Here is a 9,041-nt window from a genome sequence, read left to right on the forward strand (position 1 = left end):
TTTTCGGGTCATGTGGTTAGATTTCATGTCATTGAACTCGACCCTTATCAACCCCAATATCATCACCTGCACGTTTGACAAATACAAAGCGGCTTCAATCGCGGTTTTGCTGCACAACCGGTTCAAAGATACTGTCGGTAATTGGAGGGTCTTTCAAATCATGACACGAACATCACAGTTCGCACTGCCGTTTTCCCCAAGACGCTTCAGATTCATGTGGAATGATTTCGGTCTGGCGGTTAAATCCGTTCCCTCTTCACAAATCCGTCTTTGAACCTATGTCTTTTAATATTTTTGATAACTGATACCAAATCGGTTTGCCCCGTACTGTACATTACTTTTTAAATATTACAGATAAGCGGAGCACTTGAGCTGTCACAGCTGTGACTTTGACTTTTCTGCCCCTCCTCTCGATCTCCCCGGCAACTGCCGCTTACCACAATCTTCTGTCACACTTCTCCATCAGAAAGTTCCGAACCTCAGTTTTCAAGTCAAATAACGCTCATCTCTTCAGTCAACGACAGCCCAGAGAGAGTTTGTTAGTTTCATCTCACATTTTCTCCAAATCCTTCTTAAAGTACCATCAAAAATTGTCCTTAAGTTAATAATAATAATATAATTAAAAGTTCTTATCTTCTGGGGTTTTGTTTCAGATTCCACGGCTTTTAAAGTTTACTGCGGATATTGAACGAAGCGCATCTTGATTGGAGGCTTCCGTTTGTCACGAAACGATAATCGAGAGACCGAAAGTTAAACGCTTTTGTGCTCTTGTCGCGCAATCGAACAGTTCGCGAAACGTTTTTGGTGCTCCAGAAATGCTCAGGTTGTGAGTGCGAACCTCACCGATAAAAGTCGAACTTTTCACTTCAAACATTTTGACCGGAGTTCAAGATACAACTGGTCTGTTCCATGTCGCATCTACTTCTTAGTGTTCCCATCTGGGCAGTTGGGTTTCTCTGGCCTACCGTCTTGCAATAGCAGGTGCGAGTTTACTTGTTTTTTGAGGGAGAGGGGCAGCTGATATGACAACGGGGCCGTACGAGATCTTTAAATCAAAAGAACCAAACACACAATTTTTCTTTTCGTTAAGAGGTTATTCATCGGTTGGAAGTTTCGTGTAAGGAAAATTTGGAAGGGAAATTTGCTGCCTGGTGTCAATGTATAACGGAAGAAATTGTTCAGCTCACAGATGTTCATACGGTGAAAGGTCGAGAGGCATTTTCCATCACCCGTGTGGGACAATTTATCTTTTGAGCCACTGGGTAAAGTGTTTTTTTAATTGGTGCTCACTAATAACAAGACATTTGGCAGAAAAAAGAATTATAAATCACAAGTTCGGAGTCCATGTTTCTTACGTCATGTTCAACACGTTACTGAGAATTTTATAAATCGGATCTTCACCATGGTTCGACGTCGCCGAGGGATAAGTTAGACTCCTACCATGGATCTGTATAATAGAAGCTTTTTGAATATAGCGCCTGAGTAGCTCAGTCGGTAGAGCATCAGACTTTTAATGTGGGTAGTGATCTGAGGGTCCAGGGTTCAAGTCCCTGTTCAGGCTATAAATTTTGAAACAGCTGGCTTCACAAAGTTCTGCTTTGCATCGGAGCAACAACTGCGGGTCAAACGATGCCTGCGATGTGTTGTCAAAGCTTCCGTGGCATCTTGTTTCCCAGGGATGGGCAGTAATGCTTTGTCTGAAGCGGAATTTTCTGATTTCCACCAGCAACAAGGACATATTTGCATTGGAGGCAGTTCAGAGAAGGTTCACTGGGTTGATTCCGAGTATGGAAGGGTTGTCTTGTGAGGAAAGATTGAACAGTTGGGTTTATACTCATTGGAACTTAGAAGAATGAGAGGAGATCTTATTGAAACATACAAGATTCTGAGGGGACTCGATAGGGTAGATGCTGAAAGGATGTTACCCCTCATGGAGGAATCTAAAACTATGGGGCATAGTCTCAGAATAAGGGGTCGCCCGTTTAAGACGGAAATGATGAGGAATTTCTTCTCCAAGAGGGTTGTGAATCTTTGGAATTTTTACCTCAAAATGCTGTGGAGGCCGAGTCATTGAATACATTCAAGGCTGAGTGAGACAAATTTTTTGATCAGTGAGGGAGTTAAAGGATATGGGGAAAGGGTGGGAAAGTGGAGTTGTGGTAAAAATCAGATCAGCCATGATCTCATTAAATGGCGGAGCAGGCTCGAGGGGCCGAATAGCCTAGACCTGCTCCTATCTCTCTTGGTCTAACGTGTGAGTGGAGAGAGCGAGGACGGACAGGCAGCCTGAATGTTGTTGCTGTCGTGGCCTCACTCAATCCAGGAGCTCGGGAACATCGAACATCGAAAAACTGATGTGTTTGTTGCCGCGGCTGCAATGTTGTTTATGACTGTAGTTATTAACCGAGGCAGCGCTGCAGGATCATTTAATGATCTTTCACAAAACAACTGAAATCAGTCACAATGTGCAGCTTTGAGAGGGGCTTCCTGTACCGTCAGGGCAGGAAACGGGAGTGAGGGAGAGATACTGTCGGTATATGTGTAGTGCTTGAGTGCTTGTTGAACTGGGCAGAGTAAGGAAACTCTACCGGTTCTGTGAGGCGTTGTATTTTATTCATATCTAAACACAGAGTGAATTCTTCCTTTTTTATATTTAGTGATTCTGAGTGCACTACTTTTTCCACAATATTTCCGTTTGGTTGTGTATCGGGGACTTTTCGCGGGTTAGTTGAACGTGATAACCACGACACTACGGAAACTCTACCGATGGAGCTGTTATAGGAAAATCGCAGAAGAGAGCTGCCTTCTGCAAATGCTCTCAGTGCGGGAGACGGCTCCGGTTCCCGTTGAGGGAATTAACTTTTACAAAATGATTCACTTTATCAATTACGCAAAACTCATTAGCTCTGTAAAAAAGACGAATGCTTGTTCAAATCGCGATTAATCAACCAGTAACTTCCTGTTTCAGACTGAAGGAAATCCGAACATGTTTTTTTTTATTCATTCATTCACCAGGCAGAATATTGAAAGCTCAGAGGGGAAGTGAAAAAGGAAATACGAGGGACAAAGAGAGAGTATGAGAATAGACTGCGGTCCAACATATACGGGAATTCAAAAGTCATCTACAGACATGTAAACGTTAAACGGATAGTATGAGGAGGGGTGTGGCCGATTAGGGACCATAAAGGAGATCTACTCATGGAGGCAGAGGAGATGGCCGAGATCCTAAATGAGGGCAATTAGCGATGGGCAATAAATGGCGGCCTCGCCATCGACGCCCACATCCCATGAACGAATAAAATAAAAGGACTTTGTGCATGTGTTTACCAAGGAAGAAGATACTGCCAGAGTCTCAGTAAAGGAAGATATAGTTGAATTACTGATGGGCTAAAAAATAATAAAGAAGAGGTATTTGAAATTCCAGCTGCACGTAAATTAGATAATCACCCGGTCCTGGTGGGATGCAACCCAATTTGCTGAGGGAAGTAAGGGTGGAAGTTACGGAGCTTCTGGCCATAATCTTCCAAACATCCATAGATACGGGGGTGGTGCCTGAGAACTGGAGAATTGCAATGTTACACCGTTCTTCAAAAAAGGTTGTAAGGATTAACCCAACAACAATAGGCCAGTCAGTTTGACCTCAGTTGTGCGGAAACTTTTAGAAACGGTAATCCAGGATAGAATTAACAGTCACTTGGACGAGTGTGGATTGATTCGGGAAAGCCGTGTTTAGCTAACCTGATAGAGTTTTTTTGATGAGGCAACAGAGAGGGTCGTTGAGGGTAATGCAGTTGATGTGGTGTATATGGACTTTCAAAAGGCGATTGATTAAGTGCCCCGCGGTAGGCTTATCATTAAGTTTGCAGCAAATGGAATAAAGGGGTCAGTCGCAACAGATGCAGAATTGGCTAAGGGACAGGAAACAGAGAGTGATGGTGATGTTTTTTGGACTGGAGGGAGGTGCACAGTGGTGTTCCCAGCGGTCAGTGCTGGCACCATTGCTTTTCTTGATATAAAGTGATGACTTGGAATTGGGTGTGCAGGGCACAATTTCAAAATTTGGACATGATACAAAACTTGGAAGGGAAATAAACAGTGAGGAGGATAGTCATAGACTTCAAGAGGTTATAGACAGGCTGGTGGCATGGGCCGACAAGTGGCAGATGCAATTTAACGCTAAAAATGCGAAGAGATAAATTTTGCTGGGAAGAACGAGGAGAGGCAATATAAACTAGAGGGCACAACTGTAAAGGGGTACAGGAACAGAGAGATCTGGGGGGTTATGTGCACAAATCGTTGAAGGTGGCAGAGCACGTTGAGAAAATCATTAAAAAAGCAGACGGGATCCTGGGCTTTATATAAAGAGGCATAGAGTACAGAAGTATGGAAGTCATGATCAACTTCAATAAAACACTGGTTCGGCCACAACTGGAGTATTGAGTCCAGTTCTGGGCACCGCACTTTAGGAAAGATGTGAAGGCCTTAGAGAGGGTGCAGAAGAGATTTATTAGAATGATTCCAGGAATGAGGGACTTTAGTTACGTGGATAGACTGGAGAAGCTGGGATTGTTCTCCTTGGAACAGAGAAGGTTGCGAGGAGATTTGATCGAGGTATTCAAAATCATGAAGGGCCGAGACAGAGTCGATAGAGAGAAACTGTTCTCATTGGCGGAAGATTCAAGAACCAGAGGACATAGATTTAAAGTAATTGACAAAAGAACCAAAGGTGACATGAGGAAAAACTTTTTTACACAGCGAGTTGTTAGGATCAGTAACGCATCGCCCGAGGATGTGATGGAGGCAGAATCAACCATGGCCTTCAAAAGGGAATTGGATAAGGACATGAAAGGAAAAAAATGCTGCGCTACTGGGAAAGGGCGATGGAGTGGGATTACCTGGATTGCTCTTGATAGAGCCGAATGGCCTCCTCCCATGCTGTAACCTTTCGACAATTTGTATATTTTCATGGGATGTTGGCGTTGCTGGCAAGGCCGGCATTTATTGCCCATCCCTAATGGCCCTTGAGAAGTTGGAGTTGAGCCGCCTTCTTGAACCTCTGCAACACGTGTGCTGAATGTTCTCCCACAGTGCTGTTAGGTAGGGAGTTCCAGGATTTTGATCCAGCGACGATGAAGGAACGGCGATATATTTCCAAGTCGGGATGGTCTGTGACTTGGAGGGGAACGTGCAGGTGGCCGTGTTACCTAGCGCCTGCTGCCCTTGTCCTTCTAGGTGGTAGAGGTCGTCGGTTTGGGTGATGTTGTCGAAGAAGCCTTGGCGGGTTGCTGCAGTGCATCCTGTGGATGGTACACACTGCAGCCACGGTGCGCCGGTGGTGAAGGGAGTGAATGTTTAGGGTGGTGGCTGGGGTGCCAATCAAGTGGGATGCTTTGTTCGGGATTGTGCCAAGCTTGTTGACTGATGTTGTAGCTGCACTCATCCAGGCAAGTGAAGGGTATTCCATCACACTCCTGACTTGTGCCTTGTAGATGGTAGAAAGGCTTTGGGTACGCATGAGGTGAGTCACTCGCCGCAGAATACTCAGCCTCTGGCCTGCTCTTATAGCACAATATTTATATGGATGGTCCAGTTAAGTTTGTGGTCCATGGTAACCCCCAGGTTGTTAATGGTGGGAGATTCGGCGATGGTAGTGCTGTTGATTGTCAACAGTATGTGGTTAGACTCTCTCTTGTTGGAGATGGTCATTGCCTGGCACTCGTCTGGCGCGAATGCTACTTGCTATTTATCAGCCCAAGCCTGAATGTTGTCCAGATCTTGCTGCACGCGGGCAGCGTCCACAATGTTCCTTCTTGCACGTGCAGTGAAGTGGACCGCAGTTTTCACTTTTAAACCAATGTTAAGAAAAAAATGTGTCCGAGAAAAACTCGATTTCAGTGGGTGACTCTGGGCCAATGGATATTTCGGTTAAAATTTGTAATTGCCGACTGGCGAGAGGGTGGATTTGGAGCTCCTGTGTGGCTGCACTGCGCTCTATCCCGATCTGTTTGGAGCGACATTCCCCTCACCTCATCACTTACAGGGACAGTTCGACTCTAAGTTTCATTTCCCTGGCGCTTGGTGAGATTTCAAAAATTGGATCAGACCGTGCCTAGTCCAACCTCGTCACTTAGAGGCAGACAGATACAAAGCGGCGACAGTGTGCTTCGGTGATATGAAAGCCGAGTGCGATTTCAGGTTCGAATGCAATGTCGAACAAAACTTATTCAAAGAAAGTGCAGGTCATTGAAGTGCCTTTAAATTCCTGATTGTTTGCACTGAGCTTCTTCCCCACGTGCTTGAGATTTACGTGGAGCGATTTGGGCGCTTCTTTTCATTTCCTGCAGAAGTTTCAACTGTAGTTCAAGATCAAAAGTCCTGGGACCACTGTTGTTCACAATTTATCGGTGCTGGGAATACTGTTGTTCACAATTGATCGGTGCTGGGTTCACTGTTGTTCACAACTAATTAATGTTGGGACCACTGTTGTTCACAATTTATTGGTGCTGGGATCACTGTTGTTCACAATTGGTCGGTGCTGGGATCACCGTTATTCACAAGTTATCGGTGCTGGGACCATTGTTGTTCACAATTGATCGGTGCTTGGATCTCTATTGTTCAAAATTTATCGGTACTGGGGCCGTTGTTGTTCAAAATTTACATTATTGATTTGGACACGGGAATCGGAAGTGCATTTTGAAAATTTACGGACGGCGCCTAATTGGGAGTTCCAGTTAATACAAAGGAAAAATGCGAAAAATACAGGCAATCATTCGTAACCTTACAGCATGGGCGTGTAAATGGCAAATTAATTTAAATATAGCTTAGTGTGAGGTGGTGCATTTTGGTCGGAAGAATAAGTGGGCCACATACGGCTTGGATAATAAGAGTCTAAATGGGATAGAGGAGCAAAGGGATCTAAGGACATAGATACACAAATCACTAAAAGTCGCGACATTGGTTGATAAGGCCACGTGAAAACAAACTAAACACTGGGGTTCATTTCTAGAGGGATAGAATTGAAAAGCAAATAAGTTATATTAAACTCGTAGTGAACCTTGGTTGGACAACACTTGGAGCACTGGGCAAAGTTCGGGTCTCCATATTATAAGAAGGATATAGGGACATTGGGGAAGGTGGAAACGATTCACAAGGGTGATACCAGAACTGAGAGGAGAGACTCATCAGGAAAGGACGAACAGGCTACGATTTTTTTCTCTGGAAAAGAGAAGGCCGAGGGGTGACCTGATAGAAGTCTTTAAGATAATGAATGGGTTTGATAGGGTCGACATAGAGAAAATGGTTTCACTTGCCTTGTGGGAGAGTCCAAAACTAGAGGTCATAAGTATGAGATAGTCACTAATAAATCCAATAGGGAATTCAGGATCAACTTCTTTACCCAAAGAGTGGTCGGAATGTGGAGCGTGCTACCACAAGGAGTAGTTGAGGCAAATCACATAGATGCATTTAAGGGGAAGGTGGATAAAATCTTGAAGGGTCCAGTCAGAGTAGCTGCTCCCATTGGCAGAAAGGTCAAGAACCAGATGACAAAGATTTAAGGTGATTGTAAAAGAATCAAAGGCGATATGAGGAAAAACGCTTTTGTGCCGCGAGTGGTTAAGATTTGGAATTCACTGCCTGAGTGAGTGCTGGAGGCAGATTCAATCGTGACTTTCAAAGGGGAATTGGATAAGTACGTGAAGGGAAAAACATGAAGGGCTACGGGTAAATAACTAAAACTGCAGAAACCCGAGATCTTCAGATCTTTAGTCTAACGCCCGCCCAACTGAGTGATTTCCGACTAATGTTAATTGAACTTTGTGTCATTCGTTGGAACAACATATAACCCCGGGTGGAATTGTCCCTTCAGGTCATTCCGCACTTGATGTATAAACATCGCACTCATATATGCACATCCTCAGTTCATATATGAACATCACACTCATATATACACACCCACAGTTCATATATGAACATCACACTGAGATATACACACCCTCAGTTCATATTTAAACATTGCACTCATATATACACACCCACATTTCATATAAAAACTCGCTCACTCATATATACACATCCATAATTCATATATAAACATCACACTCGTATAGACACACCCACAATTAATATATAAACATCTCACTCATATATACACACCCACAATTCATATATAGACATCGCACTGATATCTACGCTCCCACAGTTTATAAAAGAACAGCGCACTCCGACTACACACCTAGTTAATATCGACCCAAATTCCTGCTTATAGTTCTCACCAAAGTCTGAACACTGAAAGTTTAACTGTTTTCCAGATACTGTCCGTCCTGCTTTGTATTTTCAGCATCGGATTTCCTGCAGACCGGCAAATGTAGCGCGATATCGGTCCTGGCGGTGAATGCTGCTTCTGCCGGACGCCTCGATGTTCAGGAGGTGGCGGGGATTGGAAAGCTCTTGTGTCACACGAAGTGTCTGAAAGGCCCGTAAACACATGAAGGCCATCTGCGCGGTGGCGACACCTCGTGCTGCAATGTTAGTGTGTCTGACATCAACCGAAAAGGCGGCTTGTTGGAAATACGTTGTGGTCAAAGTTTTTTTTTTACATAACTGAAACTAAACCATTCAAAATGGAATGTTTGTTTTATTTGCTGCTTCACCATAAACAATATCTAATTCTAATATTTGACTCATTCATTCCCCAGTGTCAGGGGGAAAATTGCATAAAACCGAGCCAGGTCGGAGTCGAACCTACAATCTTCTGATCCGTAGTCAGACGCGTTATCCATTGCGCCACTGGCCCACCTGATAATTAAGACCTTTTATTTCATTTTTCATTCAGAATCAATCCACACATTGCCACAGCGAGCTTCACGGAGCGAGAGATACAAACGGTGTTGGTGAACACAGCGAAATCGACGCGACAAACAGAAAAGTACAAAACGGCCAAAAACTCCAACAGACAGTGGCGGGAATCTGACAGGTGTCAGAGAGGGGAGGTCGTGAAGTTGCAGCTTGATTTGGCTCCGTGGCTAAGCTGCTCAAAGTGC

General features: G+C 44.2%; 2 non-coding genes across 2 annotated transcripts; one reads left to right on the top strand and one right to left on the bottom strand.

Annotated features, from left to right (window-relative positions):
- Window positions 1–1,476: 1,476 nt before the first annotated feature.
- On the top strand, window positions 1,477–1,561 carry trnak-uuu (transfer RNA lysine (anticodon UUU)). The gene is given in 2 exon segments: window positions 1,477–1,513; window positions 1,526–1,561. It is a non-coding gene; the product is annotated as a tRNA-Lys (tRNA).
- Window positions 1,562–8,721: 7,160 nt separating this feature from the next.
- Window positions 8,722–8,794, bottom strand: trnar-acg (transfer RNA arginine (anticodon ACG)). Its single transcript has one exon. It is a non-coding gene; the product is annotated as a tRNA-Arg (tRNA).
- Between the last annotated feature and the right edge of the window lie 247 nt (window positions 8,795–9,041).

The sequence above is a fragment of the Heptranchias perlo genome, chromosome 20 (genome assembly GCF_035084215.1).
Source record: "Heptranchias perlo isolate sHepPer1 chromosome 20, sHepPer1.hap1, whole genome shotgun sequence".
Classification (NCBI taxonomy): Eukaryota; Metazoa; Chordata; class Chondrichthyes; order Hexanchiformes; family Hexanchidae; genus Heptranchias; species Heptranchias perlo.